This window comes from Micropterus dolomieu, linkage group LG11 (assembly GCF_021292245.1).
Source record: "Micropterus dolomieu isolate WLL.071019.BEF.003 ecotype Adirondacks linkage group LG11, ASM2129224v1, whole genome shotgun sequence".
Taxonomy (NCBI): Eukaryota; Metazoa; Chordata; class Actinopteri; order Centrarchiformes; family Centrarchidae; genus Micropterus; species Micropterus dolomieu.
Genome location: NC_060160.1, coordinates 5,754,705 through 5,780,042, shown reverse-complemented (window position 1 = coordinate 5,780,042; position 25,338 = coordinate 5,754,705). Strand labels below are relative to the sequence as shown.

The window sequence follows — 25,338 nt, the reverse complement described above, 5'->3', positions numbered from 1 at the left end:
GTGAACGTGGTCGTGATCGCATCAGCAAGTGGGTGAGTAGGATGGCAGGTAGGCTATTTCAAGTGCTGTCATTTAGCATCGTCAACCACTCACGTCATTTGATCAGTGTGGCTCCAGGCTGCAGCCAGACCAAATGTGAGCGCAGCGGGATGTGATTTATATTTCAAACCCCAAAGGGGTTCACGGCACTAAAACACATGAAATGTTTAAATAATAATTACATCATGATGCAAAAGCTGTAGGCTAATGTAAATGTAACATTTTGTGCATAAATCGTGTGTTAATATGTAAATAACCTAACATTAATTAATTTCAGGACAAACTTAGGTGACAACATTTAGGTTTAAACTCAGTATTTTTGTGACCCTTTAAAGCAGTTTTCTCAAACTTTATCACATCAAGGACCCCTAAATTGACACATATTAGACCACAGACCCCCATTAAGATATTTTCTTTCTAGGTTTATCTTACACTAAGTGTATAAAACCCATGACCAAAATAGTCATATGTTCTGTCATTGTGTTACTTCTAGATGGAATTATAACAAAAATAAATGATTCCTCTTTTTACTGGGGACCCACTGGGGGCCTCTCCAGGACATCTTGGTACTAAGGTACTTATTCTGTCCATGTATAAAACATTTAAAGGTGCATTTTTTCTCTAAAAAATGAAATGTTGAACTAATATTTAATAAAACACAGCCAAACTTGGTCTACCACTTGTATTATGGTAGCTAATGCTAGCTATTACATTTAAATTTCTTCATTTAGCTCACTTTTTTAACCAAAGCAGCTTACAATTGCTATATAAGTCAGAGGTTGCACACCTCTGGAGCAACGAGAGGTTAAGTGTCTTTCTCAGGGACACATTGGTGGATGTGTCACAGTGGGAATTGTACCTGGGTTTCTCACACCAAAGGCATGTCTCTTAAGAATTGTATCACTGTTGGTGTTGTCACTTTCCATTAGGCACCCTTTATGTAAGTAATCATTGGTAGTAAGTCAGTTACAGCTGTTTTATAGATCAGCTATAAGCAGCTAAGAATACCTTGTAGGTTGGAGATTAGCACTTGATCAATATATAAGCCTGGCCAGTACATCAGCTGTTATTGGCTTCCTGCAGCTATGTCAGTGTTGGTATGTTGGCTGATTAGTAGCGTAAGATATGTGAGAGGAGAGGAGAACAGCATTACGCGGCAGAGAGCACTGACAAGTTTATTTTCCAGATCCATCTCTCTATACATGTTTTGGACAGAGTTACTTAAAAAAATTACTTTACCTCTTAATGTTGAATGAACGAAAGCATTAATATCAGGGGCTATATTGTTGTCAAATTTATATTACTCTCAAATATCAATATCAGTATCTGCCTCAAAAATCCAGTATTGATCAGTCTGACTAATTTAACCTTCTGGATAACAGCTGCAGAGAATCCAGTCCAAAATCCATTCAACAATTATGTAAAAATTTACTGCATACTAACTTGATTATTTTTTAGAAATTGAAAAACCAATGAGAATTCATAACATCCCCATACCTATATGATTCCTTACAGTTCTGCTTGCTGAATTTAATCAGGGCCATAACTATGAAAATGGACAAGAGTATTGGTACACCAGGCAAAACCAGTCACTTGATCAGCATTAAGGTAGCCACTGTGTAATATTTCTAAATGGTTTCCATCCATATAATAATTATTGTAGGCTAATATAGCTTGGGCTAGTAGGCTACTCAGACCAAACTTGAGCCCATATGCCATCTTCAGAAAAAAGCAGTAAGAATAATAAGTTGGGTAGGCCTACATCAGAGACATTCATCTATATTCCTTCAGTTAGGTGTCCTAAGTGTTTATCAAGTTAATCATCTCCAGATTGGTTTGTTTTTATAGTTCATTTTACATGCTATGAAGACAAATTCAAATGGTGTAAAGCGAGATTGGTGACTTGAGTTTGAGACGCGGACTCGAGTCCGACTTAAGTCGCACACACAGTGACTTCAGACTCGACTTGAGACTCGTCCTCAAAAGACTTCACACTTGACTCGGACTTGAGGTGCAGGACTCGTGAACAATGTTTATTTTTAGGAAACTTCTGATGAGCTTCCCCTCCCTCCGTATAACCTGCCTATGTAACGTAGAGAGACAACAAACACCGGCAGCTGCTGTGCCATTCATCATAAACTTTGGCTTTAAAACTTCATACAACAAGGCCCAAACAAAGAAGCGATGAACGCAAAATGGGTCAGTAAACATGCGTAGCTCAGATTTGGTCATCTAACGCTTGCTTCTTGCTTTAGCTACGACCTACGAGAGGTTAACTCCGTTCATTATGAAAAGATGAATGAGCGTTTGTTTAGTTGCCAAACTTGTGGTGGTAGACTACCATAATCACTTACGTCCCGCTGCTAACAGGTTAAAGGGTTATTGTTGATCATGCAACGTTACAGTTATGACGCCCTGAGATGAGAACAGGCTCTACAGTTTTATTTAGTTATAACGTTACACTGGTTTGAGAATCTGGGGGATGTTTTGACTTACAGTAGTTTAAGCTGTCATTAATTGCATTTCACATTACATGGTTGTGCCCTTCAAGTGAAAAACAGGTTATAGTTACAGAAGCAAGCCTGGATTGAATGCTGCAGGTGAAACACCATTCATTAAAACCACAAGAGACTTGAGACTTGACTTGGATTCTAGCTTAAAGGCTTGAGACTTGACTTGGACTCTAGCTCAAAGACTTGTGAGCATCTCTGGTGTAAAGGCAGAGAATTTCACTATTACGCAAGCGAGGTTACAGGAACACAAGGGATTGGGCCCTAATGCAAACACCGGAGGCAGAGCAGGTACAGTTGAAATTATTTAATGAACAAATTCAATATACAAAAAGGCTTACAGAGTAGACAAGCAGGAACAAGTCAAAACCAGATAAATAGTCCAAAAAGCAAACAAATACAAAGGGGGCAGGCCAGAAATCCAACAAATAAGATGCAAAGTTCAAAAACAAAGTCTAAAACACTGGAAAACACTCTAGGACCACTTGAGACGAGGACGAAGTGAGGGCAGGATAAGTGAAACTAATCAGGTGGCAGACCATCAAAACTGGCGGGAAAACAAACAAAGGCAGGACATGTAATGTAATGTAACCCAAGACACATGAGGAAAGACTCAGGAAAAAAACAGGAAATAACTAAACTAAAACCAAAAACTATGACTACAGAATTCCATATTTTGGACCATCTGTATGTTAAACTAAACTGACACTGGGAAGAATGGTAATGAAGGGGTGTCATGGAAAGAAGGGGTAAGGTTCTTTTCAAGAGAGTCCTGAAATCATTTCTTTTAGCCAACTAACATTTATTATCATATAAGTTGGGTCAAACTGCTATTTTTGTCTAAGTCTAAAGGCAGATTAATCTTTTTTTAATCATTTTTTGTCTTATGAAAACTCTAACAAACACCACACAAGTGTATGCTCTGTTAATCATAGTTTGTGTATGCTTGCATGTATTATGAATAAGTGATCTTGATGTGTGTGTGTGTGTGTGTGTGTGTGTGTGTGTGTGTGTATTATGACTGTGACTGATTTATTATATTTGTGTAAAAGATTTATGGGATGCACTGTTGTCAAGTTCCATGCAAAACTATGGCTCAGTTTTATACTATGTCTAGAATTATTGATACACACAAATTGTGCATGCTACTAGAGTCTAGTCTCTCTTCAAGCCCCTGGAGGTTATTTTTCAGGCAGTTCTCCTCCACATTCCCTTGCAATTTATATAATGTTTTATATGGGTAAATAGAGAAACACCAACACTGATTAGGGATGCACTGATGCAACGTTTTCCCTCCAAATGTATTTATTCTAAAACCTCAATTTGTAGTTTCTGCTCAAACAGATCTGATACCAGTTCTTTCTTTTTCCCAAATTCACCATGCTCCTCATTTGAATAACTTTTATGTAAGGTAACTTTATTCCGGGGATTGCTGTGATACTAAAAAGTTAGCGGCCCGCTATGACCTAATGAATGTAGCTGATAGTGGAAACACTGAATGTTTATAATGACACTGACAAAGAAACTGTATTGATTATGTTAGACGACACCTGATCTGAATAATCTGATACAAGTTCAGTATAGTGGTCACACATAAATATGAATGAACCATATTGTGTTCTGTTTTACTAGAGGTATTCACATTGTGATTCATTGATTAAAATATGAATGAATAAACTGAAACAAAAAAAGACAATCCAGGCTCATTATCAGTCTAATACAGTGACATTAATGCATAAGTGCATGAAGCAGGCTGCACCACAGAGTGAGGTGTGTTTACTTGACTTGAAGAGCATCCGGATGATGAAGGGGAGGGAGGGGGAGGGTGGGGGAGGTGGTATGGTGGTGGGGCTGTGTGTAGAGAGGTGAGGGTGCCCACTCAAATGCTGTCACCTCCTCTAAGAGGGCTGGTTGCTAAGAGACAGGAGCCACTATCACAGTATGGGGTTAGGAAGATGTGAGGCATCATGAAGTAGTGTGAGATATGGAGGGATAGGGAGGCTATAAAGCAACTCTGGAGCTTCAGATCTAATGAATGAATAGTTACATAGTGTGATTGCAGAGGGGGAAAACGCTCTTGTAATATTTAGAGGGATGATATAATAGCACAAGCAGGAGTGCTGCCCTCGCGGCGTGCAGTAATCAGAGATAATTGATATGTTATAGACTGTGCAAGGCAAGAATATGAGTAGGTTTCAGCTTCCACTGATTTAGCTTCTGAAAAACCATCATTGTAGCACAAAATGTAACACTCAAATCTGCATTTCTTTACACAGAGATGCTCTACTTATAGTCTCCCCACATGACAGGACCTGCACATTTTCATGAGTCTAGGATGAAAAATCATATAAATAATTAATAACCCTAATTTGAACAACACTTCTCTTGCAGAGTTGCAACATCATTCACTGCATTCTGGTGAAAGTTTCTGCACCAATTTACGGTGGAAATGTTTTTATTTATGTAAATGGAAACACAAAATCCTGGTAACATTTGAAATTTCAAAATATATATGATACAATATAATGCCATGCAGCTCTCAGGCATTCTTTGTTGCTTTCAGATCTGTTTCTCCTATAGATCAACTTTTGATGTATTCAATGTAATATCATCCCTGCTGAGGCAACACATATGTAGGCATGATTTAGTCTTCCCTCCTCTTTTGTCATGTTCACAGGGAGAGAACGGAAAATTTGGCCAAAAAGAAACTGTCAAGAAGTTATTAAAGTTAGGCTACTGATTGGTGCATGCATGTTTTTGGGTCATTTTATAATCAGTAGCTTTTATTTATTTATTTTTTACTTAGTTACTTTTTTTGGACAATGCACATTTGTTTTGTCTATATTTTAATTGCATTGCATGTTTTCTTAATGAACAAATAAACCTTTCGAAAGGCATTTTCATTTGTTATTTAACGGTAAGCTACATGTCAGAATGTTTTTTTTTTAAGAAAATATGCTTTTAAAAAGGGATGGGGACAAAATCTGTCATTTCAAAATGGGGTGGGGACATGTCCCAAAGTCCTTTAGATTCATCCTGTGAGGTTTGTGAATGTCGGTGCAAAAGTTAATGACAAAGCATCCAGTAGGCAATTACACTCTTAGAATCCTAAAAAAATCAATAGACCTACATTAATAATTCAATGTGCTAAGATACGTTTGGCTTCATAAACAAGTACATATACTTTGAAATTAATTCTATAATACTATACTAAACTGAAATCTGGTACAAACATTCATGTTCCTCTCAGGCTGCACTGAAACAACTTTGGTGGGCTTCTGACTTCTCATCTAGCACCATCATCAGGTCAAAATTTTAGTTTGTCCAATACTTTGGTTTATGACCTAACTGTTGACATTCCCATCATCATCAGTTGTGCAACTGTTAGCATGCTAATTTGCTAAAGTGAGATGGTGAACAAGGAAAATATCATACCTGCTTAAAAGTCAGCATGTTAGCATCACATGCTAGCAATGGCAATTAGTGAGCACTGCTCATAGAGCCAGCATGGCTGTAGACTCTGGCTGTACACTCTTACTTCTTCCCCTAGGTATTTATCCCGCTAAATATGCAGTATGCACTAATGGCTGTCATTAGTATTTATTGCTGCTCTTACTAGTATCTATTGTCATTTGTAGATATTTTACTTTATTGAACTGATGTTCCCACGAATGTAAGTCGCTTTGAATAAAAGCGTCTGCCAAATGAATAAATGTAAATTTATGTAGACTCCCAATCTTATTCTAATATATTGTGGGTGTGATAGAATGATACTAATCACTATCGATTCAAAATCTCTTTAAATCTATTTGAGGGGGAAATAACTTGAAGAAGATCTTGTCCTTATGAAGTGTTATTATTTTTTCAATCATGTTTGCTATTATCATTTAAAAGGTGCATTAATGTGCTGTACTGTGCGTCATTCGAGACAATAAGTCAGTTATAAATGGAGGCAGTCTCATCTTGGAACAAAACTGTTTCTCAGCGGGGCCTTGCAAGGATGAAAGAGTTCTTTATGAATGCATATGTACGTGCGCCTACGTGTAGTGTCTGGTACTCAGACTGTAATTGTGGGCTTTTTTCTTGGGAAACAACCCAGACCAACTGAGATACAACAGCAAATGCCCAAGAGTTTTTTTTTCTTTTTCATCCCTGCATCCACCACTCCAGCCTAGACTGAATCAGTATTGTGTGAGAGTTGGATCCCTCACACCCCCCCACCACCACCCCACCCCACCCCCCCTAAGGCTTTTACAGCGCCAGAGAAAGACAAAATAACGGGTAAAAGAAAATGATAAAGAGGCGGGGGGAGAACATGAACAAAAACCCAGAGCTGGGTAAGAGTCTAAATGAACTCCAATAACCTTCCCTTTGGAGATATTTCAGAGTAGAAACAAAGATGAAGTACTTTTTTGACCACAGGGATGTCTACCCTAAAAAGCAGACCTTGCCATTATACATTTCTGTCCCGGATCCCTTGATGCAGAAAAGCTTTTACAGTATCAAAGCAAACAAATGCAGGTTTTTGTCATTAGCCCTATTCAGAGAGATCAAAGATAAAAAGGTCTCCCCTGGTGACTGCAGACATAAACCGTGTTGTTATCAGAGCCTCTCCTTATTGATGTTATTGCTCAGAACTGGAGAAGTGATTAGCAATTTGTTGTGGACCCTGTTGGACATGAAAACTGACCGCTTTCAAGTTTCCCCGGCATTAAACGGAAGCTCAAGATGGAGAGCGATAGCTGCTGACATCAAGTTGCCCCTATAGGTGGCAAGACAAACAGTTAACATGACACAACCACTTGACTTGCAGAGCTGACAGCAAATGCATTTCACCTCTTTAACCGTTTTAATTTCCCTGCTTGTGCTAATAAATCTGTATTAGATTTGTGAAACATCATTACCTCCATGGTTGTTTTTGTTCATTTGTTTCAGGCGTCATGCATAGGGATAAATGACTCCCTTTAGCAAAAGGGCAGTCTCCCGCCTGCAAAATAGCAAATAATTAATGTTGTTTTGTTTTTTTTATTATAGTGTGTATGGGAGGGGGAGCAGATGGAGATGTAGGCTTTTCTTTTTTTCTCTCCTTTAATCATGATACATAACAAGCCTAGACATATGCAACTGGATACATTGTATGAGCATATACTGTTTAGATTATGGGTTTACTGATTATTACTCCCATTACCCTCTTTTTTTGCGGAAGGTTTTCTCTATGCTGCTTTCTGCTGCTGACTGATCATGACATGGACACTAATAGCTTATCATCTGTCACATTTAGGGTATTAAGCTGTTTAACTAAGTACATTTACTCAAGGACAATCATTTGGTACTTGTGCTTTACTTGAGTGCTTCATTTTAAAGCTGCCTTTTACTTCAGTGGGAAATACTGTACGTTTTACTTCACTTATTTTTTTGATCTTCTCTACAAAGATTTATTTGTCACAAGTTCAAACAATATGTGTGTGCAGTGAAATAAAATGCAGGGTGACAATGACTGATAATGGCCTTGTTGAACAGGCTACGATAGTGAACAATAAGAATTCGAATAATGCAGCAAATCAAAGAGTTTTAGTGTGTAAATAAATTACTTTATTTTAAAATTACTTTATTTTGGTATCAAGGGGTTTCAAGGTAGTGAAACCACCAGACTGCAGAATATTGTGAGTGGGTTTTCTGGGTTTCATGTCAACAATGATAGAAAATGTGTGACCAGCAGAAATACTTTGGCAATACTGGAAATAAATAATAGAAGAGCGCCACCATGTGACAGAGGAAGGAAAAACATTTTTCACTCCACATATTCATGGATTAATTTTGAATCAATTACCTGCTAACATGCAGCAGGATATAAAAGTAAACATAAATACATAATTACAGATTATTTCTAAATAAATAACATTTTAGTTATGATATAATATTTTACCACATATGAAGGTATTTCCCCACTTCAGTTTAACTAAGTTGTTAGAGTCCCCTCATCTCCGTAGAACATAATTTATATTTTACCAAACAGCATGTCTTTTCCATATGAAAATACCAGTACAGTGAACAGCAGATGGCAGCAAATGGCAGCAGATGATAGATAGTTTGTGTAAATGAATCCAAAGCCATTTAGTCTCACAGCCACTAGATGGAGACTTTGGCACATTTGTTGCCAGCTGATGGAGAGAGTGGCTGAATCAGTACAAATACTGTGTTGGGTTGTATTTGAGATTAAATAGCTCAAGTGATGGAAATTGAAACCAGCATGAATGAAAATCTTGTTCAATCCACATATGGATCCCTTTTACGGTGATGTGTATTTTATTTATGTTAGAGAACCGCATGTAAGGCTGGCAATTAACTATTCATTGTATGGTGAAAGTAACTACAGCCACTTTCTTAAGGGTGTGCAAAGTTGAAATGTAAAAGATATTGGACTAATTTGCTCTAAAATACGTTTATTCATACTACTTTATTTAATTACTGATATATCTAAAGAGAAAACACCTTTTCCCGTATCATGTACAGAGGTAGCCTTTACAGTTTGTCATTCACCCATTCACACACACCCTGATGGCAGCAAGCTACCATGCAAGGTGCCAACCTGATAATTAGGAGCAACTTAGGGTTCAGTGTGTTGCTCAAGGAGACTTCAACATGTGGACAGCAGGTGCAGGCAAACCTGGAATTAGTGGATGATCTATTCTACCTGGTTCAGGAGGTAAACCAGGTTAAACCAGTTTGCTCTTATCAGCCAAAGATCCTCGGTTATATATCTTTTTGGGCCTGAATGTGTGGTCACTGTGGACACTTGTGGTTTATTTTTCTACCTTTATTTTTACCTTCACTTGACTTTTTTCATAATACAAAGTGGGAAGACGCGTAGATTTCGTCAGTCACAGTGCTTTACATTAAATAGCCTACATACAGTCAAAAGTAATATGTACATAAAATAGTAATAATAATAAATTAAAAATACATACACACATACACAGTTGTGTTTTCATCACTTCAGACGACATTACACAGACCTACATCAATATCTTGGAGAAAAACCTAAATCTAAACCAACGTTACCCTTTATGGGGTCCCCACAATATGACTATGTACACAGATTAATGGTAGGTAGGTAGGTAGATTTATTTTTTCACAATATCCCTTCTGCTACAAAGCAGACAATATACATTAATACAGAAGCAATTATAAAAATGGTAAACAGAAATAAAATGGAGCAGAGCTGAAGATGAATTTGAGCTTAAGAGTCTGATAGCCTGGGGGAAAAAAAAAAAGCTGCTCTGCAGTCTGGTGGTGCGGCAGCTGAAACTTCTATATCTCTTCCCAGAAGGCAGCAGGGTGAACAGGCTGTGGCTGGGTGGGTACTATTCTTTAGTATCCTTTGGCCTCTATGCAGTCACCTCACCTCACCGATATCACTGATGCTCAGGAGATGGGTACCAATGATCTTCTGAGCAGTTATAATCACCCGCTGCAGAGCCCTCCGTTCCTCGGCCGATAAAGGCCCCTTCAATACAAACCCACACACACATGAAGACAGTAATATAGTATTTCAAAAAACAATTGTCTTTTGAGGAACAAGATTAAACAAACAAACAAAGATTAAAATGTCTGGCTTTAGGCTGAAACAGAATGCTGAAAGAAAACAGACTCTCCTCCCTGGACAACCACTGTTGAGCTGTCCTCAGTCCTCTCTACATTGTTCATATGTAAAAAAAATAAAATAAAATAAAACAAAAGTTATTTAGTTCATCTGCATCTCCTAAATCAGTTAGCATTTACACTTGTGAGTTTGCTTGTGCAAACTACTACGTAATGATAATACAACTCTCCAAGTTGATTTCCATACTGTAGTCAAATACATGGAAATCAACGGCTCTGAAATATTGACACATTCAGAAATCTAAAACACCGCAGCATGATGGATCCTTCTAACATGTATTGTGTGCCTGATATATCTTCATCCTCTGAGCTATAGAGCTTCATTGCCGTTGCTGTTGCACTGAGTTACATGTTCTGAGTTTTATTTTGAGTCAATCACACACGTACACCGTGCTGCTGCTATAAATACTCAATAGTGAAAAAAACGTATCTGCAGCCCATTGTACACAGCATTTGCACTATTTACTCCTAATGTCTGCTAAAAACTACAGTGATCAGCTGTTTTGGGAATTTGCTGAGCCTTTTTTACATTTACATTCATATTTATTCATTATTTACATTAACATCGGGCCTACTTAGGAGTCTGTGTATAACTTCAGTCACTTGTTTGTGCAGTGAGTGTGAAATAACAACCAAATTACACTTCATTTTCACACAAAAGAACCCTATGAAACCCCTCCAAGACCTGAAAGGGCTTACATTCAATCTGTTCCGCATGTAGGCGGTTTCATAATTAGTTCAAATGTGTCTTTTATGGTGTTTTATGAAACTGGTGAAAGAGAAGAAAAGCCTGCAGCAGTAGCAGTCTGTGAGTCTTTGTAAACGTATGTCAGAAAGACTATATTATATGAATATACGCACGCGCACACACACACACACACACACACACACACACACACACACACACACAAACATGGTCAAACTGATTAAAGTTAAAAGTTTTAATACACACAATAAGAAACCAAATGTGTTTTGTTTATGGACCTATGCTGTAGGAAAAAAGGCATTTTTATTTAATCTAGATGACTTGTATGTTCCCGCCACACAAGGCCCTGCTTATCTTGTTCTCCATCGGCCCCTGTGCATAATGAAAAGGGGCTTATCATGATGCTGGCCTCAGGGTGACGTCGACTTTCTCCATTTCTGCCGAGAATAAGGTGAACGCCACTTAAACCACGTGACCGGCAGAAATCTCCCAGGACCTATAGGTGCCATCGCTGGCTGGAATGGGAACAATAACTCAGAGAGAATAAAATGAAGAGTTCAATTGGGAAGCGATTAAAATGAATAGAAGCTTTGACTAGATAAGACACATACCATTTCCTCATCTATTTAACATTCATTGAATTGAATAATCCGGTCTTATTATCGTAAATAGTCTGCATATTTACCCTGAATATGCTAATTTATGTTTGCTGCAAGCCCTCTGCGACTTAATAATTTTTCCATCAATATATGCATGTCTCTGGCTTTCTCTTATAGCTATTTCTAAAGAGGAGTGGAAAGAGAGGGAGGGCGAGAGACCTAGAGAAAGAGATGAACACAGTTATATAGAGCTCATTGTTTCTGTAACTTTTGTATTCAATTTTTTTTTTTTTTTGCACTTTGCCCACGGCCAACCGAGTTACATTTCAATCAAAAGATTCATTGTAAAGTCATTATCCCAAACTAGGCCCCGATAATTGGCTGTCATTTTGCATAGTGGTGGCACTCTGGCTTCAGGGCAAATGACTGTGGTCTTATCTTTCACTTTTAAGGAAAAATAATGGACAATTTATCATTAATCTTCTCTGGGAAATAATAACAAGTTAAATGTCATTCCCCGTGTCGTGCCTTACAAATAAAATTGTGTTGCTCTGGGCCTTGGCTGATCACTGACTGACCTATCCTCTTCACTGTGAAGGTAGAGGAGAAATTTAACAAAAGCAGCAGGGTGAAGGCAGGTTGGACCAGAAAACATTAACAGAAGTCCTTCTGCAGCACGCAAATATACATGTCAGATGAGTTATAACAAAAATTTTTGTATTTTATTACTTCTCTGCAGCTGGGTAGCTGAATGTTTTTCTATCTTTAAGGCAGCCAATGGTTTCATGAACTTCTATATGTGACTTGATCAAAAGCTCCAGAACAACTTCTAAATGGATCTTTTGTTGAGACTGTTTTTTTCATCTGTATTGGTTACACCAGCTATTTGGAAATTAAGTACTAGAGTCCTCCTGAAATTACTACTAGCAAGATTCAAACTATTGATTTACTTCATCGGGTTGGAATATAGAAACTTCAGGAGTGTCGGAGCAGGTAAAGAGATTAGTAATTGTAAATTGTTTGCCAGGAAGCGCTATCCACTCAGGAGCAATCAACAGTAAACAGGAAGTTAACGTATCATCTTAAACTGGAGCCTAACTGCCAACAGTAACAGATGATTGATTAAACTTACCTGTCAATATTTTGTATATATTGTATATATTTTGTAAAATACACCGATCAGCCATAACATTATGACCACCTGCTAGTCATATTGTAGAAGAAGAATCAGAAGGAGCTTTATTGCCAAGTATTGTTTTACACATACGAGGAATTTGCTGTGGTGAGAAGGTGCTACACGTAGACAATCATACAGTCAACATAAATAAATGTAGAAATATAATAAATATGGAATGGAAGAACAACGTTAGGTCTCCCTTTTGCCACCAAAACAGTCCTGACCCATCGAGGCATGGACTCCCATGTGTATGAACTGTGTGTTCTGAGACCTTTCTTACAGAACCAGCATCGGCCTTTTCTACCGTAGCTCATCTATTGGATCCGGCCACATGGGCCAGCCTTCATTCCCCACAAGCATCAATGAGCGTTGGCCTCCCATGACCCTGTCACTGGTTCACCATTTTACCTTTCTGGGACCAGTTTTGATAGCTACCGACCACTGCAGACCGTTTTGGAGATGCTCTGACCCAGTTGTCTGGCCATCGCAATTGAGCCCTTGTCAAACTCGCTCAAATCTTCACGCTTAAAGAAATAAAATTTGTCACATCAGATGTGTAGACGGTTCCATTGTCCTCAGTCCAAACAGGTTGTATGTTAGCAACCAAATGTTAGTTTTGTCAGTTGGTTCAGTTACACTTTTTATTTACTTGATGTAAATATTTATTAACACAACTCATTTATACATATGTGCGATACAAACCATCTTAATTTAATGAGACGTTAATCTCCACTTTGTAAACACTTACATCATAACTCATTTTTAATTTACAAACAGCTGGTGCAACCAAATCTGGTGAAAGTGGCTCTTGCTGTTTCCACAATAAAATTACAATGTGGCAAGACTGCTGAGGAAGATGTAATCATAATCAAAAGCTCCAGCATCATGCCGCTCACAAAAGTTATGTTATTGCACAGTAACTACTCTGCAAAGTTAAAATCGACTTGCACCGATTCCTGCATCACTGCCCAATCATAACATAACAAAACTCAGGCAAGTTCAAAGTCTCTCCAAGTCGTGTTTTGTACATTTGGTCAAACAAAAGAAAAAAACAACTACTGGAAAGGTGGGAAATACTATTAAAAAGAAAAAGTCTACTGCTATGTTACCTGCTCTGTGAGGCTGTACTTAGGCCCCATCCACACTACTACGTTTTTATTTTGAGACCTTTTGCTACGTTTGCACCTCCCGTCCAGACTAAAACGGCGAAAAGGAAGACCTAAAATGGAGAAGTTTGAAAACGCTGCTGACCCCGTTTTTTGTGCAGATGGGCAAAAACAGAGGACTTTAGAAACAATGACAGATTCTCACGTTTGGCTCTCTGATTGAGTCTTATAGGTCATGCAAAGCAGAAACACTAATGACAGTTTTTGACTTGTTAAAATATTTTGTACCATGCAAATAACACTTACAGTCTACACTTGTGTACTGCATGTTGCCGTATTTAGCCTACTTTGCAACGACTCCCAGTCTGTTTTCCGCCGCCAGTTTCTTTTAACTTCAATGCTACATTAAGTTACTGTCCCAGCTTGATATTGGTCCATGCAAAAAAATCTGGAGTGGTTCTTCATCTGTATTTCTTTATTCTTTGAATCTTCTGTAACTACTGAATAAACCATCTGCTTCATGTTTACACCGGCACACGCATGCCCAGTGTACTTAAACTGCCACTAGATGTGCGTTTTCAGTGGTTTTAATGTAGACGAAGATCAACTCTGATATGTAGCTAAAACGCTGGTGTGGACAGAGATCGTATTTATTTTAGTTAAATGCTAACAGCAACAAGCTAAAAGCTCACAATGACAACATGCTGATGTTTGGTAATGGTAATGTTTATCATGCCTACCATCTTAGTTTATCTTGTTAGCATAGCATACTGATTAGCACTAAACACAAAGGAATGTCATTAGTTTTGCAGCTGTTTGGTCATATTGGACAGACTGATCCTGGGAGGGCATGAACGTGTGAATGAAATTTAATTGCGGACAATTAAACAGTTGTTAAAATTCTTCTCTAAAATCCATAAGTCAACCTCACGGTGGTGCAAAAAGAAAAGTGAGGCGACCACTAAAGTCAGTAGGATTCATCCTCTGAGGATCATGAGTGTCTGTACAACAGTATGTTTTCATGGTTGTTGACAGACCGACATTGCCATCAAAACATAAAATACTTTTGTTGTCAGTATTAATATTATGTTTGCAGGATGTGTAGTAAATCGACCAAAACCTCAGCGTGTTACTCAGGAATCTGTGTTGTTCATGAATCCCTAATGTGAAACAGTAAATGACTTTCTTACCAGCTGCAGCTGTCACTGTGTATTAGTTTTGTTTTTAAGTAAGACTTGAGGTTTTTCTTCTTTTGACAAAAGCAGCAGGCTTCAGTGAGTGACCCTGTCCATTTCGAGGGCCTCATCAGTAAACAATATGAGATAAATGGTAGAGTGAAAGGTTGACATCAGCAGAGGACGACACTCATTCCCATTCGTTTATCGGATTAGGCTGCTGTGAGAGGACGAGGCAGAATGACTCGTTTGGCATTCAAAGGCAACTGTGGCCCAAAGAGAGCCTGTTTGAACAGGGATCAATTATCAATCAGTCTATAGGCGAGGAGGGGAGATTACCAAAGCTATACAAGTCGTGTTGACAAATAACCTCTGAGATCTTGTCAATGAATGCACACGGACAAACGCCTTTGGCTTTGACACTGGTCACTGCTGAAATTCAGATTAGAGTCCATCTCATCACCAGATTAGTGCTGTTTATGTCTGCTCAGTCATCGCACATCATTTCTGTTGTCATTTCAGCTGCATTAAGCTCCTGACTGGCTCCTGCACGGCCAATTACGTCCTTGTAAGCTGACAAGTTACTTTATCAACTAATCACATTTTTGAAAATATATTTCCACACAAACCCACTTTATACATTTGGACATTTTCTATGTCATAATTACATTGGCAAAAGGAAAACAATCTAAAATAAAAACAAAACATGTTCAGGAGAAACTTCAGTTGCAGTTGTTAAAAATTACAAAAATAAACTCATAATGAGCCACAGGTGCAGCTATACAAAGAAAATGAACGTGTGTCATATTTTATTGTTTTATCAAGTGGATGAACAGAAGTTTCATCAGCCCAAGTGACTACAATAATAATGCAGCAAAAACCAAGAAGGCAGCGTTTCAAGAGAAGTTATAAAACAATGATTCAGACTTAAAATAATCTCACTGAACCACCAGAAGTCTTCCCTCTGGTTTCGTATCATAGACGAGTGAGTGAGAAATGTTCTTTTACCGAACTGTCTCACCAGGATAGAAATCTTGATTTTGGTTTCAGCAGGTTTTCCAGCAAAACCAGTACACACCTGTTTTGTCCCATTCACTCTTATGTTTAGATCAGAACAGGAATATATGTCTGATATGTTGAATCTGCATTTTTTAAATCATCATTTTTATCATATCAACTTGATATGTGTACAGTATATTTTACGGTTTGTCTGTATGACTGTCTAAGGGACAAAATGATCAACAGTGCGCAGGATTTCTTGGTTCTTTTGGGGGAAACAAAAATTTTATGTGCTTTATATACTCACTTCTCTTTTAAATTAAACTTTATTGAAAACAAATTCATTAAACCGCATAAACCATCAAGTCATAAGATAAGAAAACACTTTAATTAAAGGACAGAGCGGTATAAAAACTAGCTGGTGTCATCCTGAATAATAATTATAACACTCAATACTGTGTCATCACATGAATACATAACACTGTTCAATCCTCATAACTGCTGCTGGTTAATGTAAACAGATGGGCAGTGGCCGGGATTCATTTCTTAGTTCATAATGCTTTTTAACGTTTTACAGATGTAACACTTTGTTGTGAAAAAGTGTAACATAGCAGGATTAATTTGACCAAATGCTGTTGTTTGCTGATGTATAATAAATGTCTCTCTTATAAAGTGATAAAAGAATGAGATCAGATTCTCACAAAAGATATAACGGGTGGGTCGGGGGATTGACATTGTTCTGAGTGCTGTTCATGACTGCGTCAATAGCAGCGGTCAGTGTGTCAGTTTGGAGGGTAGGTTGAAGGTTACTGGGGGCCCCAGAGCGCAAACAGTCCCTCATAATCCTGACCTTCTCTTTCTCCTGCAGCCAGGAGTTGACCGTGACAGTTAAGAACCGCTGCGAACCCTCGGGCACGTCTGGACGTCCTCAAAGTCGAGGGAACGAGATGGATGTAGGTTGGACTGAGACAGACGGGCCTGCGGTGAAGTATCATGGGAAAAGTGTTGAGTAGCATGATGGCGCTTAAGACAAAACCTACATGCAGGGTTGAGGGGTTGATACTGATTTGTGCTATAACAAACTGATAGATATACCAGTTAAACTCCAGGAACACTTAATGGATGAGGAAGCTGTGAATGACTCAGGGATCCCAGACATTATCTCGGGCCCCTATATGTCTAAATATTTACTATTATTTAGGCCGCCACTAAACCAAATGTTTAGAAATATCTCTGGGTGTGTTTCAAGAATCCAAGCAACTTCACTCTTTGTTTAAAACTACATTTTGTAATTAGTTGATGTCAGATTAAAAATAAATATACAAAAGAGGCTACAGTGTATCATACCTTAAATATACTACTGTAGTTAGTCATATGATTCTTCTCAGATGGTTCAGGGTCTGTTGATTGTCTCTATGCAACTTGGAAAATAAACTGTCATCAGCTGGGTAGGAAAATTACTACAACTTGAAACACCATGTCCCCCAGCATGGTTCTATCTGGGCACCTTTGCAACATGTCATACTGTCCTCTCCCTTCCCATGTGTTATGGCATCTCCTTGATGCATTTCCTTGGTGTTTTGACACCTTTTGGAGGAGGATTGTGACTCCTTTGTGAGAAAAAGCACTCACGGAGATCCTTATGTTTCGTTCAAAAAAAACAAGACGTCATTGTTTGTAGTAGCCTACACAGACAAAGAAGAAGATACTCAACATAGAACATAGAACATGGTGGTGTAATTAGCAGAGAACCGAGGCACCGATGTACATGACTCGACACAGAAGTTTTTTAAATTTAACCTTTATTTAATCAGGTAAGCCAATCGAGAACAATTTACTAAACTGTCCAGCTCTTTATGTATTGCAAACATACATTGCTGTAAAGTAAAGCAAACAAAACAAGTTTGGTGGGAAATATCAACCAAACAAAGACTTTAATGCACATTGATGGCTTCAAGTTAAGTTTCTTTAGTGTTTTATTGAAAGAGACATTTACTTATATGAAAAATACACATTAATTCTTTAAATTGCTGTTACACCAAGAAAAGGGTTATTCCTTGTATGTGAAGTGTTTCCAACAGTCCATGTCTTCCTTCAGGCATTTATCTCATACACACACACTCATACTCAGTCCTGCGGAGGGTCACTCTGCTGCTCTGCCCTCATGACCTGCAGGGGGTCAACGAGAGCAGCTTTACAAATCCTGACTTTATAAAAACACTGGGAGAAGGTCCTCCTGGGAATTAACCCTACCCAGGCAACCCCAAACAGTAAATTACAGGGGGCTTACATGTTTTCTGCGTTCCCCAGGGACATCAAACAGTCAGACGGGCTCCATTAAACTCGCCCTCCTTTCTCCACTTTAGATCTGCTTCTCTCTTTTGTTCCACTGTATTAGTTCAATCCCTTAAAGACTGCAGGGAGGCTGCTCGGTCTCTACAAGCGTTCTTTCTTGTTCTGTTTATAAAGTCGCTTTAAAAGTGACATCCTCTTGCCTGGTCTTGTTGGTGAGTATTGTACTCATCTGATAAACTGACTCTTATTTTAAGGGGAAACAAAGCCTTGGTTGGTTGGTGCTTATTTGGGTCAAAAAACACATTTTAAGGATAAAAGACAATCCAGAAAAGCTGCAGTCATTCGCATCATTTTTATGTGTGTCGTTGATGCTGTTAAGAGTCCGTATATGATGTTATTCAGTGCTCTCCTGTGTACATAGTTTCAATCTCATCTACCTCTACTGTCGTTAGCAGGCTAATGTTTTGCACTTGCAACCAATGTAAAGTTGTTGCATTTATTTCAGAGAGATTGGGATGGTGCTGAATGCTTTTCCAGTCCAGAAATTAGTTTCTTTGCTTTTGGGTTTTTGGGTCATAGCACAGCTTACCAAACTAACAATTTCACTTCTCCAATCTGCACGGAATTATGTTTTGAAAGGATACCTTTATTTATTTTATTAAAAAGGTACAGTACTGTTATAACAACGCCAAACTAGCACAAAATATCAGCACAAGATGTGTTTATATGGTGAAAAATGTGGCTCTCTGCTGACGTAAAAGGATGACTAACCTGTATTCACTCTGAGACAATAGCTTGTATGTGTTTTTTTCTCAGCTCTTCATTGGAAGGAGCCCCCGCTGTGTGCAGATTAGCCTCTCCATGGGGGATGTGACGCCCAGGGAGGAAGTATCAGAAGAGGACAAACACAAGGACAAATCATCCGGCCGTCACTTAATATTCACCACAGACAAGCAGACGGCAGGAGAGGGCTTCCTCTGAGCTGAAGACAGAGACCCTTTTCTTCTCTTCTTTGTTTTCCCCTCATTTTGATCTCTATTAGCTGCTACTGAGATGATTGTTGGTCGAAAGAGGGGGAGGGAATGAAAAGAGGGTTTGATTTATAAAAATGAATGCACTGTTTTATATTTAATAAAGGGTTTGTCTGGACATAAGGACGCAAAATGAGTAGACACTATTACAAGACATGCTGTCAGAATATTTTATATATATATATATATATATATATATATATATATATATATATATATATATATATATATATTAGGGCTGTCCCGACTAAGGATATACATAGTCGAATCAGAATCGCCTAGTCTTGTCTATAGTCGACTGATAGTTGTAAAGTGTTTAAAACATAGATAATGGAATGTGCAAAATATTGATTAAAGATTGTGCAATTGTTAACAATTGGAAGAATATGTGCAATATAAATAAGTGTAAAAAATAAGTACAATTCAGTAGCACATACAGAACTGCATACATTTTTAATCCAAACAGGCACTTTCCTCAGCTTTTGTAAATTATGCCTACACGTCAGAAAACATGCTGCTTCGACCATCATATTCACTCCTCCTTCAAATGTGGAGTTGTAATTATTTTTCACTGCCTCAAAACATACACGAGTATCAGGACTCAAGAAATGCAGGATTGGACCCAAGTGCAGACAGAGCAGGCAGCAGGATGACTGAGTTATTTACGGATGTTAATAGCTTACAGGTACAGGTACACAGGCAGGTAGGCGGGCAGGCAGACAGATTCAGGTGAGAAAAGGTCGAACACAAAAATACAGGACAAGATGGCAACTAGGACAACCTGGCACAAGAGCAAAGGAAGTGCTGAGAGGCTGCTGAGGGAATGAGCTAGGGGAATGATTGGGAACAGGTGTGTGGTGGGTAGTCAGGTGTTGGGGAAATGAGGGAATGTCTGCAGGCTCCTGGTGGATGGACTGAAAGTGGCAATGAACGGGCCTGGGGAATACGTAATGTGGCTAGAGAGGAGGGACAGGACACGGAGGCTGTAATCATACCCACCATGATAACAGAGAAGGTTGTTGAATTCAAATGTTTGAATTTGAATTTGAGGTTTGCAGGGATGAAGTACATTTTCTCAAGTTCATACGGAGTATTTCCATTTTTTACTTTGTACTTCTACTTTACCCCATTTCTGGGGAAATCTTGCACTTTTTACTTCACTACATTAATTTTTACAGCTATAACCACAAGTAACCTTCAGATTAAGATTAGACATATTATAAAATAAACTGTTCAAATTTGAGTGTATCCTCACAAAAAAGAATTTAAGTTGTTGTCATATTTTCTATGAATCTCAACAAACATAATCTTATGTCTATTATAATCTTTTTATGACCCCACAGATTTACCTTGTGACTCCTTGGAGGGGCCCGACATCTAGGTTGGGAACCACTAAACTTACTTACCTAACTGTGTCTGGACTCGAGCAGCTACAACAGTAAAATTGTGTTTATAGATGCATCATTATTAACAATCTAATCTTATAATGTCAGATAGAAGCATGTAGAGCATGTAAAAGCATGCTATCAGTCACAGGGGAAGTATTTTACTTTTAATAAGAGTATTTTTACATTGTGTGTGTATTGGTACATTTACTTCCACCCCTGGAGATTTATCCAAAAATAATAATATATTAATATAGCCTAATATATGCCCAACGGAAATGTTTTAAGATTACCAAAGGGAAACAAGGATGGTGTATTTGTATATTTATTTGTTTTTTTAAGATCAGCCACGTTGTCAAATTTATATTAATTACTGAAATTGTATTCAATGTGTTTCATTACTTAATGGTATTTTGAAAGGTGACAATGACAGTCTTTTTTCTGCAGCGATGGGTTTCATGACCAACAGATGGCGTCACATACAAAGTTATTTTGACCAATCTGATCATATTAGTCCACCACTTGATACTGATCTGGAGGAATCTCCAGATCAGTATCAGGTAGCCTATTTGAAAACTAAAACTGTTTGTAACTCAGTATTATTGTAAAAAATTAGACTCCCGTTAAAGGATTTTGTTTACAGTTTAGTATCACCTGCAAATAACCAAATAAAAGCCTGCAAGACCTGATATAATAGGCCTACCATACTTTTGTATATGTTTGTGTTTGTGTGTCAATAAGACATATTCTATAAACAACATATGAATATGCTTTAAGTCCTCCTCCTTGCTGTGATTGACAGCTGCTGAGGTCAGTCCTTGGCTCTTCCACATAGCCCTCAGCCGCAGTTTAGCAGATAATTAAAATATAAATCGGACAAAGACCACTAAGTCTCTTGTTAAGCATCACAAAGGGAGAGCCCACGTCCCCAGAGCTGGTAAACCAACACCGTATTATTGAGACCGCAAAGAAAAACACACCGCTCTCTGCCAGCTGTTCACCGCAAGTGTTGTGGTGTGTTGGGCCGCCGAAACCGTCCACAGGCCGCGGGAGGCACGCTGCGTTCAGGGACTGTAGCACATATCAGAATCAGGATTATTGTCACGTAGGCCTCCATTGTCGCATAAAAGGGATTTGCCTTGGTATATTGGTGCTTAAGTGTACACATACATAAAGATGAATTGATTAATTTAGCCTAAATGTTATTTTGACAGAATTCTTCAGGCATAAATCAAATGTACAATCAGAATCAGCTTTATTGGCCAAGTAGCCTATGTGTAGGCTTACACGCACAAGAGATTTGTAAAGGATACACTCTCCTAATATAACAGAGGCATATTAGACAACAAGACATAGAAAAAGATAAATACAATAAGGTTGGTTGCATTATATTAACAATTTGTGAGTTCCTGCGTTCACTTTGTGCACCAACACTGCAGGGTGGAGATTAGATGAGGGCCAAAAAACAGCAATCATATAAGCCTAAATGGAAGAATGTTTCATTGGAGAGTTTGCACTCAGGTCACAAAGTCTACATAATTTAATATTTCACAGACCTGCCGGGTTGTTAAACATGACTGTGCTGTGAAAAGCTATCCTCATGAATGAGCTAAACACCATCATTTTTCTCTACCTCCAGGTACTTGCCTAAATGTGAAAATGACAGTAAACACTTAGCAGACACTGTATTAACATTTCAAACCATCTGCATACAGTATGCCCAGTATGAAGGGAACATTTTGCATACATGTTATTCGCAGATATGTTTAATGTGATTTTGTGATGATATGTTGATCAACGTATCTGTAAAATAGCAGTAACATAATACGAGCAGCTTCCTAATGTGATGCAGTGTCTTGTTACAGGGTTTGCTGGTGGGGATACCCTTTAGTCATCATGGAATACAGTGGTATTTGGAAAATCATCCTGCAACTCATGCACATTTATTCTTCTTGTGCTGCTGCTGTGCTTTAACATCTGCTAAAATAAGTAACTAAAAAACCTTATTTCAAGGTTTCCTCACTGCATCCAATGTTCCTTAGTAATTGACTGACTTCCCCTGAACGCAGCATGCAGGACAGCCTGGGAGTCTGCTGCTCTGTGGGCTACATGGCTCTTGGCGCTAGAATTAATCTCCTGTGCTGTTTAGAAAGGATAACACTCATCTACCTTCACAGAGCTGAATTTCACAGATGATCTGTTCACAATTTAAATAAACTCCACAAGCCTTCTATTCTGACTTTGAATAAAAGCCTCATGGTTGTGAAGAACAAATATTGGAATACCTGTGTTAATGTGTGTAACCCTATGTGTTTATAATTACCACAGGTGTTGCAGAAAATGTTGCCTACATAAAATGATCTGAAAAGATGGAGAAGAAAGCTACGGCTACATGAATATGCAGCAACACACTTCCTGGGAGAAAAAATAATACTGTGCATGTTTACAGCAGTGATATTTGTTTTTTTCCCCAGATTAGTTTGGCTAATGTGTTTAACCCTATGCGTTTATAATTACCACAGGTGTTGCAGAAAATGTTGCCTACATAAAATGATCTGAAAAGATGGAGAAGAAAGCTACGGCTACATGAATATGCAGCAACACACTTCCTGGGAGAAAAAATAATACTGTGCATGTTTACAGCAGTGATATTTGTTTTTTTCCCCAGATTAGTTTGGCTAATGTGTTTAACCCTATGCGTTTATAATTACCACAGGTGTTGCAGAAAATGTTGCCTACATAAAATGATCTGAAAAGATGGAGAAGAAAGCTACGGCTACATGAATATGCAGCAACACACTTCCTGGGAGAAAAAATAATACTGTGCATGTTTACAGCAGTGATATTTGTTTTTTTCCCCAGATTAGTTTGGCTAATGTGTTTAACCCTATGCGTTTATAATTACCACAGGTGTTGCAGAAAATGTTGCCTACATAAAATGATCTGAAAAGATGGAGAAGAAAGCTACGGCTACATGAATATGCAGCAACACACTTCCTGGGAGAAAAAATAATACTGTGCATGTTTACAGCAGTGATATTTGTTTTTTTCCCCAGATTAGTTTGGCTAATGTGTTTAACCCTATGCGTTTATAATTACCACAGGTGTTGCAGAAAATGTTGCCTACATAAAATGATCTGAAAAGATGGAGAAGAAAGCTACGGCTACATGAATATGCAGCAACACACTTCCTGGGAGAAAAAATAATACTGTGTATGTTTACAGCAGTGATATTTGTTTTTTTCCCCAGATTAGTTTGGCTACCTGACTGTGGCAGCTAGATTGTCCCTGGTTGAAATTGTCCTTAAATTGCTCTATAAAAGTAGGTTGAACAGCATTATGACAGAGCTGAAACAAACGACAACTTATATTACCAAAGAATTTCCAGATGTTTGGGTTATTGGTTTAAGATGTCTGTAAAATATGACAAAGTTCTTCACTACTGTTTTTAAAGAGATTGAGACTGTCCAGCAACAAAACATCACTGTGAAAAAGATAAATCTACTTTATTTGCCATATTTAGCTGCTGAAATTTCATTGAAATGATCTTGCTTGACCTGAAATATTTGCTAAGTGAACATCGTATTCAGAAGCTTTTGGTGGAGTTTGCTTTTGTTTGGTAACTCGTTGCTGGATCCACGATCTCCTGTTCAGTCAAGATAAAAACTCATTATAGAGCTTCAGGTCCAGCAGATACCTGATCTCCTTCACACAGTCTAAATATTTGGATTTACATAAAGCCCAGTAACACCAGTATCACTAGTGGTCACGGCCCAGTAACAGCTGCTGCTCACCAACAGGGCAATCTGACAGACAGGAGGGTATGCAATCACATTGCATTATACTGATAGGGGTTTCTGTTCGTCAGTGTGGGAAAAAGTGAACATTATAACCTTCACGAAGGTAGGATTTATTACAGAACTGTTAGCTAGTTGTACATAATAAACCTTAATAACACCTTACTTTAAGTCTCCCCATTTGGAGTGTGTAAGCAGTAGACAGTATAAACATTTAAAACATTATTTTATATTATTACAACAAATATAATATTGTCAAACATTATCTGTATTGGTGCCCACAGGAGGAGTTATAGTTGTTGGCAAATAAACACTTATACAACTATGTAATGGTGTGTTATAAATAATATATTAAATGTTTATATACCTCTTTAAAAATGCTAAATATAGTGGTTTAATGTTTCATTTATTCAGTTGTTTTTATCCTGAATCAGTTTCAATACTTTTGTAACCTGCATTTAAAATGCCAACCAGGGATGTTAGCTTCAGCTAGATGTTATACACATAATACATTACATCTGTTGCATTGCTTCTTTGTATGTAACAGTGTTTATCTGTATTCCTCCTGTTAAATAAACTAATAAACAAATTAATAAATTAGTTGTATAATAGCTGCGTAACATCAGGGCAAGAAATAAACCCTTAAACATCCTGAATGACACTGAACGCCAGAAGGTGCTACAGGGTGACTTTGGCAACCAAGAGCATTTTTAATAAATCTTTTATTTTAAGAACAATCAGCAATTTAAGACAAACCAAGCCATAAATCTTGCTTTGTTTTAGGATGTCTTATGTATATTCTTTACTTGTGTACTGTAGTGTATTGTCTCATCTCAGTGGTCTCTTGATTTTTTTGT

The 25,338-nt window shown here is 38.0% G+C and overlaps 1 long non-coding RNA gene across 1 annotated transcript in view; it reads right to left on the bottom strand.

Moving 5' to 3' along the window:
* Positions 1 to 17,802: 17,802 nt before the first annotated feature.
* LOC123978531 overlaps positions 17,803 to 25,338 on the bottom strand; it is an 18,421-nt gene continuing 10,885 nt past the window's right edge. The window contains exon 3 of the long non-coding RNA XR_006827000.1: positions 17,803 to 18,142. This is a non-coding gene — a long non-coding RNA (uncharacterized LOC123978531). The remainder of the gene's footprint in view (positions 18,143 to 25,338) is intronic.